Source organism: Oncorhynchus masou, chromosome 15, assembly GCF_036934945.1.
Source record: "Oncorhynchus masou masou isolate Uvic2021 chromosome 15, UVic_Omas_1.1, whole genome shotgun sequence".
Taxonomy (NCBI): domain Eukaryota; kingdom Metazoa; phylum Chordata; class Actinopteri; order Salmoniformes; family Salmonidae; genus Oncorhynchus; species Oncorhynchus masou.
The window spans coordinates 4,136,681-4,148,831 of record NC_088226.1 but is presented as its reverse complement, the minus strand read 5'-3'; positions in this window follow the sequence as shown (position 1 = coordinate 4,148,831).

Genomic DNA, 12,151 nt, shown 5'->3' with positions numbered 1-12,151 from the left:
TGTCTCCATACAGATACTCAACATTCTCTCTCTTTGCGCAATGGGAATAAACAACAAGTAAAAAACGAGTGCAGCAGATATAATGTAATGTATTTGAGTAATATTTGACCCAGGATGTTTAAATAGCCTACAAATGTGTGTGGAACAGGTGTTGGCATCAGCAGGTGTCAAAATCAAATCAAATTGTATTTGTCACATGCGCTGAATACAACTGGTGCAGACTTTACCATGAATTATTTGCCTATGATCCCTTCCCAACAATGCAGAGCTAAAACATAATATAGAAAATAGAAACACAAGAGGAATCAACTAAAATACATGAGAATGGAACTACATACAGGGAGTACCAGTACCAGGTCAATGTGCAGAGAGTGGGTACATATGTACATGAAGGCAGGGTAAAAGTGACTGCATCAGGATATGGACAAGTGATTGACAGGTCAGGAGTTTGGACATAGGCTTTTGAAATGATGCCAATTATGAATGTTTTAGTGCAGCAGTCAAAATGGTACTGAAAGCAGGCCTATTGCATTCTAGACCTCCATGTCCCATGGGACAAAGAGTAGCCAAAGCATGGCGTTTACATTGTTAGTGTCAACTTCTGAATCAGAACAAGGCATGCATTTAGATTGTCAAACTTACTCAAGGAATGAATAAGTGAGTCAAGGATATTATTTACATAATAAATGTAATTGAAATTCACAGACAGGCAGGTCAAGCAAGGTTGACCCATAGCAGGTCCATGTCAGAGGCAATCGTGCAAGACAAGTGATCATGAGTGTGGAGTGGGAGTAGCCTTTAGTGGTGGTCTTAGAGAAGATGTCTCAGAGAGTTTGATTCATGGTCACAGCAGAATTGTACCATGGCAAGGAAGTAAAGTATTCCCACATAAAGATTACAGTGTACTGCTGACCGTGATCTGCCCTGGCAGCACTTTCCATCCTCAGTGGTTCTTCGTGACATTGAACCAGTGTAAAGCTGTGACTATGTAGAGTGAGCCAGAGACTAGAGACTGAGAGTAGGCCACTTCATTGCTGAATAGGCTAGTTCAGAATTTCCGTTTTTGCATTGAATCACGTTCTCACAATCAGCATTTACCGTTATTAGTAAATTGCAAATTGCTGGCATGTGAGGGTGGAGAATTGGTGTGCTGTTCATTTGTAGATAGCAATGCACGCATATTTAAAACTATTGTGACAGGTAGGCAATTGCATCCACTCACATTTTTCCCCCTAAATGCACTAAATCAGGCTGTGAATGTGACCAGAGTACTAGAGAGTATGTGCCTGAGGCAACAGCGTTCATTTCTTATATTTCTATGAGTATCCATTTCTAAACAGACACAGGGGACAGGCTTCCCACTACGTTAGGATCCCTCTCCGCTGCACTTCTAACCGGATTGCCTCCAGAACATTTTGGTTTGGTCTGATTCATCCTCATCTGAGCGGGTCCAGATGCAGAACCTGCGTCACAGCAGTGGATTGGTATTCTGCTGGTAACAGGGTTTGCCTCAAGTGAAAGACGGGATGATTTCTCCAACTGGCAGTCTGGCATGGCGGGACAGTTGTTAACAGGCCCATTAGACATGCACACGTCAGCAGCAGAAAACATACATTGATTTATTTGGAGGCATGGGCTTGAGTTATTATTTGGCATAACATAGAGAGAGAGAACGAGTGTGTGTGTGTGTGTGTGTGTGTGTGTGTGTGTGTGTGTGTGTGTGTGTGTGTGTGTGTGTGTGTGTGTGTGTGTGTGTGTGTGTGTGTGTGTGTGTGTGTGTGTGTGGGGGGGGGGGGGTGAAGGGGGAATTACTTTCCATTGTGGCACACTGGTCTGAACATCAGAGAGCACTCATGACATAAACATGTGATGAATGGAAATAAATTATATGACACAATAGTAACAGATTGTGTTGACAGTCTGAATGTTCTCTCCATCGATTAGTATAAAGGACTCATTTTCTCCTCGGGTCCTCATCATCACAGTTTACAAAAACACTCCCTGTGTCCCTCTGTGCAACACAAACAACTAACTTATTGAGCTGTAAAACATACAAATGTGCCTTGGGTTAAAAATTCTGGTGGAATATATTCCAGTGTTGTGGCAGACGGCTGCTGAAATATACATGTTTTCCTGAGCACCGTTAAGTAGATGGCTGTTGGCTGATTATCATGGCTCCCTGTTTAAATGTATTGTTTGATCAATTCCCCTGCAGCTGGAATAATGAGGTCCCAGGGTTCTGCTGTGGAAGGAAGGAAGGAAGGAAGGAAGGAAGGAAGGCAGGCAGGCAGGCAGGCTGGCTGGCTGGCTGGCTGGCTGGCTGGCTGGCTTTTGCAATGTAAAAACGTTCCCATGCAACAAAGCCTATTGAATTGAGTGGCGAGAGAAAGGAACACCTGCAGCAGTGGCACAACCTCGGCACCAGCCTTCTGCTATAAGTCTCACGCACAAACACATAATGGCACACACCAGCTCACACGATCTCATACTAGCTCACACGATCTCACACTAGCTAACACGATCTCATACTAGCTCACACTCATCCACACATGCGATCTCAAATGCTGTCTTCACAGACAAAATCATAGGCATTCTCATAGGATATGAGACTTGGACCAGGGAGAAAATGTACCTAGATATAGAGATGCATCCCGTATCCTCTCATCCATTCCATTTCATTTGGACTGATTTGCATGCCAGACAGACGCTGGCTGCTGTTATTCAGTGTGACTGACTGACATTGACTAGGTTTATTAGAGAGCCAGGCCGTCAAACAGCTGGGGCCCCTTCTTTGAAGGTTACTGTGGCAATCTCCCAGAGTGCTCCACACCCGACATGACATCCCCCTGGGCTGCAGCCCAGTGTCCTAATCTCTACCTCCCGCAATCCCTCGCTCATTGCCTCCTAAACAACAACACCACTCAGACCTAGTGTACACTGCCCTTTCTCCTACATCTCTGCTCTGTACAGCCATTTCCTCTGAGATAGCCAGGCCTCATTTCTCTGAGTTGATGTTAATCTGTTGTTGTGTTTTCTGAACACTGTGTTACTCTTTCAGGGCTTCGGAAATGAGCAGAGGAAGATTGATGGGGTTATGTAATTAGGCCTTCTCAAATGGAGAGTTTGCATGGCAAGGGGAATTAATCTGGGCCAGCGTGGTGGCAGTGTTTTCAAAATGCCTGACAGCGACAATGTCAAATCAAATCACATTTCACTTGTCACATGCTTTGTAGACAACAGGTGTAGAATAACAGGAAAATTTTTACTTACAGGTCCTTTTATAACAATGCAGAGTTAAAGACAAGATACAACATTTTATAAAAAATTGAAATAGGGACATAAAGAATAAATACACAGTGAAAAACGAATACAAATAATGAGTAAAATAACATGGCTTTATACAGGGAGTAGAAAATAATATGGCTATATACAGGGAGTAGAAAATAACATGGCTTTATACAGGGAGTAGAAAAAACATGGCTTTATACAGGGAGTAGAAAATAACATGGCTTTATACAGGGAGTAGAAAATAACATGGCTTTATACAGGGAGTAGAAAATAACATGGCTTTATACAGGGAGTAGAAAATAACATGGCTTTATACAGGGAGGAGAAAATAACATGGCTTTATACAGGGAGTAGAAAATAACATGGCTTTATACAGGGAGTAGAAAATAACATGGCTTTATACAGGGAGTAGAAAATAACATGGCTTTATACAGGGAGTAGAAAATAACATGGCTTTATACAGGGAGTAGAAAATAACATGGCTTTATACAAGGAATAGAAAATAACATGGCTTTATACAGGGAGGAGAAAATAACATGGCTTTATACAGGGAATAGAAAATAACATGGCTTTATACAGGGAGTAGAAAATAACATGGCTTTATACAGGGAATAGAAAATAACATGGCTTTATACAGGGAATAGAAAATAACATGGCTTTATACAGGGAATAGAAAATAACATGGCTTTATATGGGGAATAGAAAATAACATGGCTTTATACGGGGAATAGAAAATAACATGGCTTTATACAGGGAATGGAAAATAACATGGCTTTATACAGGGAATAGAAAATAACATGGCTTTATACAGGGAGTAGAAAATAACATGGCTTTATACAGGGAATAGAAATTAGCATGGCTATATACAGGTAGTAGAAAATAACATGGCTTTATACAGGGAATAGAAAATAACATGGCTTTATACAGGGAGTAGAAAATAACATGGCTATATACAGGGAATAGAAAATAACATGGCTTTATACAGGGAATAGAAAATAACATGGCTTTATACAGGGAATAGAAAATAACATGGCTTTATACGGGGAATAGAAAATAACATGGCTTTATACGGGGAATAGAAAATAACATGGCTTTATACAGGGAATGGAAAATAACATGGCTTTATACAGGGAGTAGAAAATAACATGGCTTTATACAGGGAATAGAAAATAACATGGCTTTATACAGGGAATAGAAAATAACATGGCTTTATACAGGGAATAGAAAATAACATGGCTTTATACAGGGAATGGAAAATAACATTCCGGTTGGAGCGAGCGGTCGCATCTACACTTCGGTCCGCAGGTAGTATAACTTTTCATTACATTTCATTACATTTCGTTATAGTACAACGGTTTGATTTGTCTTATCTTAGCAATTTCTTCTTAGCTAGCTACATAGCCGTCTTTGTATCAACGACAATTGCATATTATCGTATTTCGTCGTCCTAACGTATCTGCCCAGCAGCTAGCTAAGCAGCTAGCTAACATCCACTGTCCACTAGCACTGTAGAAACTATTACACTCAACTGAACGACTCGATTAGCGTAGTGTCAGCTAGCTACATAGTTGTCTTCGCTGTCTTCGTATCCAAGATAATTGTGCAGTTTAGAGTGTGTAGACTTAGAGTGATTATCTTAATTTACCGAGGTTAGCTAGCCAGCTATTTGTCGTCCTTAACGTAGGAAATGCTGCTAGCTAGCTAGCCAACAGCTAGCCAACCTCTACCGAATTGAACTCCAACTACCCGGTCAACATTCCGCGTCGCTCCACAGGTAGTATCACATTTTTCATTTCACTTCATTACAGTACAACGATTTGATTTGTTTGATCGTAGCTAGCCAGCTACATAGCCGTCTTTGTATCTAAGACAATTGTGTAGTCTAGAGCGATTTTCTAGGTTAGCTGGCCAGCTATTGTCGGTCTTTCAACGTAGCTAGCCAGCTAGCCCCCGAATAGCAGCACTGTAGTAACTATTACAGTACAACGGTTTGTTTTGTTTGATCGTAGCTACATAGCCGTCTTTGTATCTAAGACAATTGTGTAGCCTAGAGCGATTTTCTAGGTTAGCTGGCCAGCTATTGTCGTTCTCTTAACGTAGCTGGCCAGCTAGCCCCCGAATAGCAGCACTGTAGTAACTATTACAGTACAACGGTTTGTTTTGTTTGATCGTAGCTAGCTAGCTACACAGCCGTCTTTGTATCTAAGTCAATTGTTTAGCCTGGAGCGATTTTCTAGGTTAGCTACATCGCAGCCACTACCAGCTAGCCTACTCCAGCAGTACTGTATCATTTCAATCATTTTAGTCTATAAGATTCTTGCTACGTAAGCTTAACTTTCTGAACATTCGAGACGTGTAGTCCACTTGTCATTCCAATCTCCTTTGCATTAGCGTAGCCTCTTCTGTACCCTGTCAACTATGTGTCTATCTATCCCTGTTCTCTCCTCTCTGCACAGACCATACAAACGCTCCACACCGCGTGGCCGCGGCCACCCTAATCTGGTGGTCCCAGCGCGCACGACCCACGTGGAGTTCCTGGTCTCCGGTAGCCTCTGGAACTGCCGATCTGCGGCCAACAAGGCAGAGTTCATCTCAGCCTATGCCTCCTCCAGTCCCTCGACTTCCTGGCACTGACGGAAACATGGATCACCACAGATAACACTGCTACTCCTACTGCTCTCTCTTCGTCCGCCCACGTGTTCTCGCACACCCTGAGAGCTTCTGGTCAGCGGGTGGTGGCACCGGGATCCTCATCTCTCCCAAGTGGTCATTCTCTCTCTCTCCCCTTACCCATCTATCTATCGCCTCCTTTGAATTCCATGCTGTCACAGTTACCAGCCCTTTCAAGCTTAACATCCTTATCATTTATCGCCCTCCAGGTTCCCTCGGAGAGTTCATCAATGAGCTTGATGCCTTGATAAGCTCCTTTCCTGAGGACGGCTCACCTCTCACAGTCCTGGGCGACTTTAACCTCCCCACGTCTACCTTTGACTCATTCCTCTCTGCCTCCTTCTTTCCACTCCTCTCCTCTTTTGACCTCACCCTCTCACCTTCCCCCTACTCACAAGGCAGGCAATACGCTCGACCTCATCTTTACTAGATGCTGTTCTTCCACTAACCTCATTGCAACTCCCTCCAAGTCTCCGACCACTACCTTGTATCCTTTTCCCTCTCGCTCTCATCCAACACTTCCCACACTGCCCCTACTCGGATGGTATCGCGCCGTCCCAACCTTCGCTCTCTCTCCCCCGCTACTCTCTCCTCTTCCATCCTATCATCTCTTCCCTCTGCTCATACCTTCTCCAACCTTTCTCCTGAGTCTGCCTCCTCAACCCTCCTCTCTTCCCTTTCTGCATCCTTTGACTCTCTATGTCCCCTATCCTCCAGGCCGGCTCGGTCCTCCCCTCCCGCTCCGTGGCTCGATGACTCATTGCGAGCTCACAGAACAGAGCTCCGGGCAGCCGAGCGGAAATGGAGGAAAACTCGCCTCCCTGCGGACCTGGCATCCTTTCACTCCCTCCTCTCTACATTTTCCTCCTCTGTCTCTGCTGCTAAAGCCACTTTCTACCACTCTAAATTCCAAGCATCTGCCTCTAACCCTAGGAAGCTCTTTGCCACCTTCTCCTCCCTCCTGAATCCTCCTCCCCCTCCCCCCTCCTCCCTCTCTGCAGATGACTTCGTCAACCATTTTGAAAAGAAGGTCGACGACATCCGATCCTCGTTTGCTAAGTCAAACGACACCGCTGGTTCTGCTCACACTGCCCTACCCTGTGCTCTGACCTCTTTCTCCCCTCTCTCTCCAGATGAAATCTCGCTTCTTGTGACGGCCGGCCGCCCAACAACCTGCCCGCTTGACCCTATCCCCTCCTCTCTTCTCCAGACCATTTCCGGGGACCTTCTCCCTTACCTCACCTCGCTCATCAACTCATCCCTGACCGCTGGCTACGTCCCTTCCGTCTTCAAGAGAGCGAGAGTTGCACCCCTTCTGAAAAAACCTACACTCGATCCCTCCGATGTCAACAACTACAGACCAGTATCCCTTCTTTCTTTTCTCTCCAAAACTCTTGAACGTGCCGTCCTTGGCCAGCTCTCCCACTATCTCTCTCAGAATGACCTTCTTGATCCAAATCAGTCAGGTTTCAAGACTAGTCATTCAACTGAGACTGCTCTTCTCTGTATCACGGAGGCGCTCCGCACTGCTAAAGCTAACTCTCTCTCCTCTGCTCTCATCCTTCTAGACCTATCGGCTGCCTTCGATACTGTGAACCATCAGATCCTCCTCTCCACCCTCTCCGAGTTGGGCATCTCCGGCGCGGCCCACGCTTGGATTGCGTCCTACCTGACAGGTCGCTCCTACCAGGTGGCGTGGCGAGAATCTGTCTCCTCGCCACGCGCTCTCACCACTGGTGTCCCCCAGGGCTCTGTTCTAGGCCCTCTCCTATTCTCGCTATACACCAAGTCACTTGGCTCTGTCATAACCTCACATGGTCTCTCCTATCATTGCTATGCAGACGACACACAATTAATCTTCTCCTTTCCCCTTCTGATGACCAGGTGGCGAATCGCATCTCTGCATGTCTGGCAGACATATCAGTGTGGATGACGGATCACCACCTCAAGCTGAACCTCGGCAAGACGGAGCTGCTCTTCCTCCCGGGGAAGGACTGCCCGTTCCATGATCTCGCCATCACGGTTGACAACTCCATTGTGTCCTCCTCCCAGAGCGCTAAGAACCTTGGCGTGATCCTGGACAACACCCTGTCATTCTCAACCAACATCATGGCGGTGGCCCGTTCCTGTAGGTTCATGCTCTACAACATCCGCAGAGTACGACCCTGCCTCACACAGGAAGCGGCGCAGGTCCTAATCCAGGCACTTGTCATCTCCCGTCTGGATTACTGCAACTCGCTGTTGGCTGGGCTCCCTGCCTGTGCCATTAAACCCCTACAACTCATCCAGAACGCCGCAGCCCGTCTGGTGTTCAACCTTCCCAAGTTCTCTCACGTCACCCCGCTCCTCCGCTCTCTCCACTGGCTTCCAGTTGAAGCTCGCATCCGCTACAAGACCATGGTGCTTGCCTACGGAGCTGTGAGGGGAACGGCACCGCAGTACCTCCAGGCTCTGATCAGGCCCTACACCCAAGCAAGGGCACTGCGTTCATCCACCTCTGGCCTGCTCGCCTCCCTACCATTGAGGAAGTACAGTTCCCGCTCAGCCCAGTCAAAACTGTTCGCTGCTCTGGCCCCCCAATGGTGGAACAAACTCCCTCACGACGCCAGGACAGCGGAGTCAATCACCACCTTCCGGAGACACCTGAAACCCCACCTCTTCAAGGAATACCTAGGATAAGATAAGTAATCCTTCTCACCACCCCCCCTTAATGATTTAGATGCACTATTGTAAAGTGGCTGTTCCACTGGATGTCAGAAGGTGAATTCACCAATTTGTAAGTCGCTCTGGATAAGAGCGTCTGCTAAATGACTTAAATGTAATGTAAATGTAATAACATGGCTTTATACAGGGAATAGAAAATAACATGGCTTTATACAGGGAATAGAAAATAACATGGCTTTATACAGGGAATAGAAAATAACATGGCTTTATACAGGGATTAGAAAATAACATGGCTTTATACAGGGAGTAGAAAATAACATGGCTTTATACAGGGAATAGAAATTAGCATGGCTTTATACAGGGAGTAGAAAATAACATGGCTTTATACAGGGAATAGAAATTAACATGGCTTTATACAGGGATTAGAAAATAACAAGGCTTTATTCAAGGAGTAGAAAATAACATGGCTTTATACAGGGAGTAGAAAATAGCATGGCTTTATACAGGGAATAGAAAATAACATGGCTTTATACAGGGAGTAGAAAATAACATGGCTTTATACAGGGAATAGAAATTAGCATGGCTATATACAGGTAGTAGAAAATAACATGGCTTTATACAGGGAATAGAAAATAACATGGCTTTATACAGGGAGTAGAAAATAACATGGCTTTATACAGGGAGTAGAAAATAACATGGCTTTATACAGGGAGTAGAAAATAACATGGCTTTATACAGGGAGTAGAAAATAACATGGCTTTATACAAGGAATAGAAAATAACATGGCTTTATACAGGGAATGGAAAATAACATGGCTTTATACAGGGAATAGAAAATAACATGGCTTTATACAGGGAATAGAAAATAACATGGCTTTATACAGGGATTAGAAAATAACATGGCTTTATACAGGGAGTAGAACATAACATGGCTTTATACAGGGAATAGAAATTAGCATGGCTTTATACAGGGAGTAGAAAATAACATGGCTTTATACAGGGAATAGAAATTAACATGGCTTTATACAGGGATTAGAAAATAACAAGGCTTTATACAGGGAGTAGAAAATAACATGGCTTTATACAGGGAGTAGAAAATAACATGGCTTTATACAGGGAGTAGAAAATAACATGGCTTTATACAGGGAGTAGATAATAACATGGCTATATACAGGGAGTACCAGTACAGAGTCAAGGTGCAGAGGTACAAAGATTATTGAGGTAGCTATGTAATGTACATACAGTTAGGCGTAAAGTGACTCGGCAACATGATAGATAATGGACAGTAGCAGCAGCATATGTGGTGAGTGTGAAAGTGTATGTGTGTGTGTGCATGTGTGTGTGTGTTGTCAGTATGCATGTATGTGCATGTTATGTGTGTGTGGGCGTATGTAGTGTGTCTGTGTGTGTGTGTGTAATATTATTAGAGTGTTGAGAGGTTAACCTGCCATCATAGAGTTCAACATCAGAACCCTCTTTTTCCACTGAACCATAGAACTGCAGGGATCACCCGAAATCTAACGGGGTCACAAATTACCAGTAACAATCCCCAACCTCTGGAGGCGCCCATTTCCGCTCTTTTCCACCAAACAGTGACTGTAGTGGGGCCTAAAACAACAATGTTCTGGGCTGTGTGCGATTAAAGCACCCCACCCAGTACAGTATGTTATGGGAACACAGGAAATCCGCTGGATTATGTAACTGGCCTGTTATAATGGTTTCTGTCAGCCTCTGAGGCAGAATCAAATCTTTTGATCATACCTGGGCTCTATTGTCCAACCTCTAATGTGTGTAGAATAAAAGCACAGTTGTGAAAAGCTTTCTGCTTTTTGGAGCTCTCCTGTTGATGAACAGCTGCCGTGTGGCGTATGTGTTCAAAACAGTGGAGTTAGCAGCCAGCTAGCTGCCCATTAAGGCTGAGGAGAGCTTCACGTGTAGCCGACACTACACTACACTGACACGTGCAAGTGCACACCAGGAGAGAAAGATGTAGACCTGGACACTCTGGCCGCTGCCGTCTCTTCTTTGTGAATAGAACTGTGACGACAGCAGCAGCTGATCATGACGTGCAAACGTGCCTTTAATTAGTTAAGGTTATTGTAGTATCCTGGGATCATGGGAGCCAATCACAACAGCTTCATGACTCAACAACAAGGGTATATTATGAATGAAAATATGACTCAGTTTGTTTGTACAGTATTGCATTTGTAAAACACCTGGATTTATTTTATCCAACGCCATGTCTCTGTGCTGTGTATATGTGCATGTATCTTTGCAAGTGCATGTGTGTGTTACGTGTGTATGATGTGTGTGTGACGTGTGCCCGTGTGTGTAAGTGTTAAGAAATACAGTATGTCTCCGACAAACCGACACAGCTGCGCTCATGGGTATTCCCACGACGTGCCGTTCCAATCCTCTGACCGGCGCTCTGGTGCACAGCTCACCACACAGAATATTAACATTGTCTTATTATCACGGAACTGCAGCACCAGCAACCTCCCCTCCCTGTGGAAAGGGGGAGCCAGCCAGGGGTAGGAACTAAAGAGGGAGAGAGGCTGTACCACCACTGCACAGTCCAGCTATTCCCAATTCATTCCACTCAATAGAGGCTGATGTGTATCTGCCCCAGGCTGACCTCCTGTGGCTGCAGAGCCAGGGAGAGGAGAAAGACAATAGGTTTTTAATTATCTCAGTGGAAACCAGCCTTGAACATTGGGTTTTCTCTCTTGCTGTTTGGGGAAACGTGACAGTGATTTAATGACCAGAACCATTCAGAATGTATTCCGAATGGTTCTCTTTCAGCCGACACGTACATAGATGATGCACATCAAAGACACAAGGCAAATAACACTGGCTGTCTTGACAGAAGTTTGGCTGTAACATTTTCTCAGCTGAAGTACTCTCTAAATAATCAGTTGCAATGTTCAGCAAGTGTGAAATTCAAATCTGTCTGCAGGCTGCTGCTGCCAGAGTACAAAAGATCATGAAATCCTGCATCTCCAAATCTAACCAATAAGATTTCAAATAAACATGACACATAAAGAGCTCTCAGCTCATCTCCAGCAGAGCAACTTAACAAGTCAGTGAGTCAGAAAGTCACCTCAATGAACCAAATGTCAGAATATATAAAAGACAGGTTCACCTAAGGATTGCACTGACTATGACGCATCTGCAACCAAATATAAACCAGAATTTGAATGCTTTTTGACATGATGACGCACATACATGGATAGTGTGGTATCCAAAACATGGCCTCCATTTAAACAAAGTAGAGGTTTGTGTATTTGAAGTGATGTACTGCAGTGTGCACAGTGTACTTCATACAGTATGTTCTAACCACACCACACACTGCCTTGGTGAAGCAGTCTGCAAGTAGCTCCCTACACAGACAACACTACTCCTAATGCAGGAGACCAGATGGGATGAGCCACTCTCTAGTCACAGTAAAAGTCCAAAGTGTTCAGTCTCATCCCTTTAGCAGTGAGGCCGTCCTCACCCTCGGGGCAGCTGGCTGACCGTGTTCCCTCCTT